This window comes from Populus euphratica, unplaced genomic scaffold, assembly GCF_000495115.2.
Source record: "Populus euphratica unplaced genomic scaffold, PopEup_1.0 scaffold1056.1, whole genome shotgun sequence".
NCBI classification, from domain to species: Eukaryota; Viridiplantae; Streptophyta; class Magnoliopsida; order Malpighiales; family Salicaceae; genus Populus; species Populus euphratica.
Window position 1 is genome coordinate 32953 of NW_011500915.1, and position 2813 is coordinate 35765.

Consider the following 2813-nt stretch of genomic DNA (forward strand, 5'->3'; position numbering starts at 1 on the left):
TGTGGAATTATTGTTGTTCTATAGCTTACAAGGAGAGAGTTTTATTCTAGGTCTAAACACAACATAGTTTAAAATGTATATAATAATGTTGATAGTTTCCCTCTAGATGTACAATATGACTTTCTTACTATTTAGCATAGGTTAAATTATTTCTTGTATAACTTTATTTTTCCTCTTAACTATACCATTTTATTGGGGAGTGATAATAGAAAAGAATTCTTGATGCATACCTTGTTCATCATAAAAAAAAAATAGAAAGTTGGTATTTTTAAAATCTTTGTCATAGTCACTGTGAATTTTAAAAATGAAAAGATTCTTTTCTATTTGTAATTTTTTGAACAGTTTTTTTATAAGACTAAATGATTTAGAATTTTCTTTTGATATAATAGTCCAAGTATACATCCTTTATGACCATGATATACTTATTTCCATTTAGACTCTCAATTTGAGATGGACCTATTAGGTCCATATGTAACAATTCAAAAGGTCTTAAGGTTAAAATATTAGTAGTCTTTTTTTTTTTTTATGTCTCTTAGTTTGTTTTCTTTCCTCGTATGCTCCACACACCATCTTATTAATTGTTTATAAATTTGATAAACCATATATTACTTTCCTTTTATAGATCTCAAACAAGCTCTAAAGTTGATGTGACCAAGGCATTGATGCCAAAGATTATTATCATCTAGTGTTATCTTATGACAACCCAATATGATTAAGGTTGAAACTTTAGATGGTACATTAATCTTTAGAAAATTACACACTATGATTCTTATAATAAAATTAACTTATACTTAGTAGATTAGCTTTAAGACTATTTACAATCAAAATATTATGAAAAGTAGGTAAATTAGAAATATTAATATTTATCTTACCTTTTATAGTAGTTGTGCTTCTATCTCCAAAGGTTACTATTCTCTACTCAAGGATTTAAATTTTTCAAATTGACTTTTATCTCCTAACATATGTCTAAAATAACCATTATCTAGGTATCAAAAATTATTATTCACTGTTTTTAGTGTTGTATGTGCTACTAGACATATTATTTTTTTCTTAACTGCCCACTAATTTTTCATTTTTGTTTTGTTAGCATTTTTAAACTTTTGATATTTCTTACAACTTGCTAACTTACTATGTTTTCTTTCTATAATATATAATTGATTTAATACTAAGTCAAATTTATACTCTAGATCTTGACTATTATTAAAAAATATATCTCATAGATTGAAACAATTTATTTTTACATATCATATAATTCTACATTGCTGACAAATAAGAATAAACTTACCTTTGAACTTATCTGTTTGGACTTTGTTTAACTCGTCTCTAGGCATGACAATCTCTTTTATTTTACCTTTTATAAAGGTAATTACTTTGAAAGAGAAGACTACTAATATATATTGTTGATCAAATTTATATGCGTCGTGTATCCTAAACCTTTATGATTAGTGTTGATACTTTAAGCTTTCAATAGTTCATTAAGTTTTTTGTATTACTGATTGTTCCTTTGTCTGTTTGTACATTGTTAGCTTGTTCTTAAGTATTTTAATCTTCATGAGAGATCTAAATATCTCTACTTCTAAAAACTTTAAAGCCTTATCTAGATTGTTCTTCTTATTCTCTATAATTGTTAGTTTGTTAAACAACTTCTAGTTTAATTTCTTAATTTTCATGACTTCTTAATATATGTCATCATAAGCTTTCTAGAAGCTGAATTCATGATCAACAATAATACATGTAATATCTGCATCACTAAAGTAACTAATAGTTTGATTTATATCAGAATAACTAAATATGTTAGCAATTTAGTACTTATTAGAATCACTTAATATATTGATAGTTTAATACATGTCAATACATCCATTAACAAAACCAAAATAAATAACAAAAGCAAATTCATTATCAGATGATAAAATAGAATTTCTTGAATCAAATTCATCACTTAAGGTAACATTCATTTCTTAAGTGATTAGTGAGCATTCAAAACACCTAACTCTTTTCATAGATTCAATTTTATCTTTACTAAAAATTTCTAGCTCGTTTCATTTTGAACAATCTTTGCATTTTTTTTACCGTTCTTTTTTTAAACATAAATTTTCAAAATTTCCTAGCTATAAGAGTGACACAACTAAAAAATTGATGTCTTCTTCCAAGTGCAATAGTGTCGAAGTAATAAATAACCTAGCAAGACGGGGGTTGAACCACAACTAGGTTAATTGTATAAATTATAAATGACAATAATATAACAACAACAATACTAATACTAATACTAATTAAAAAAAATGATAAGAAGAAGAAGATGATGAGAACTTTGAGATAGAATATTAATGTAAGGATTAAACAATGATAATAAGAAATATCAAGGTTAGAGGTTTCATTAATGGTATGTCAAACAAGTATAGTATAAAATCTTATTATTCAATTGGAAACCACAAACAAAGGAGGTTCCAATCAGATTATAAATTGTTAACATAATCACATTAGTTATCTTATTCAATTAATGCTAATACTTGTAAATCTTGTCAGACATTTATGATTGTAACTTATATTAACAACAAATCAAGTTCCTTTCATAGCTCAAGTGTCAGTTATACCATACAGTATGAGTTATGAAAGTGTCAAGTATTTGTTATATCAACTCTTGACTTGATGACCATCCTTATCCTCTTTTATCTGCCCAAAAAATCATTGATAACGTTAAAATCAGAACCACTTGAAACATGAAAGTTGTAGAAAATTATCCCAGATTTCTTGTGTAAAAAATTGAGGTCATTTGAACTTCTAGAACTTTAGATATGGGCTAAACACTGAACATT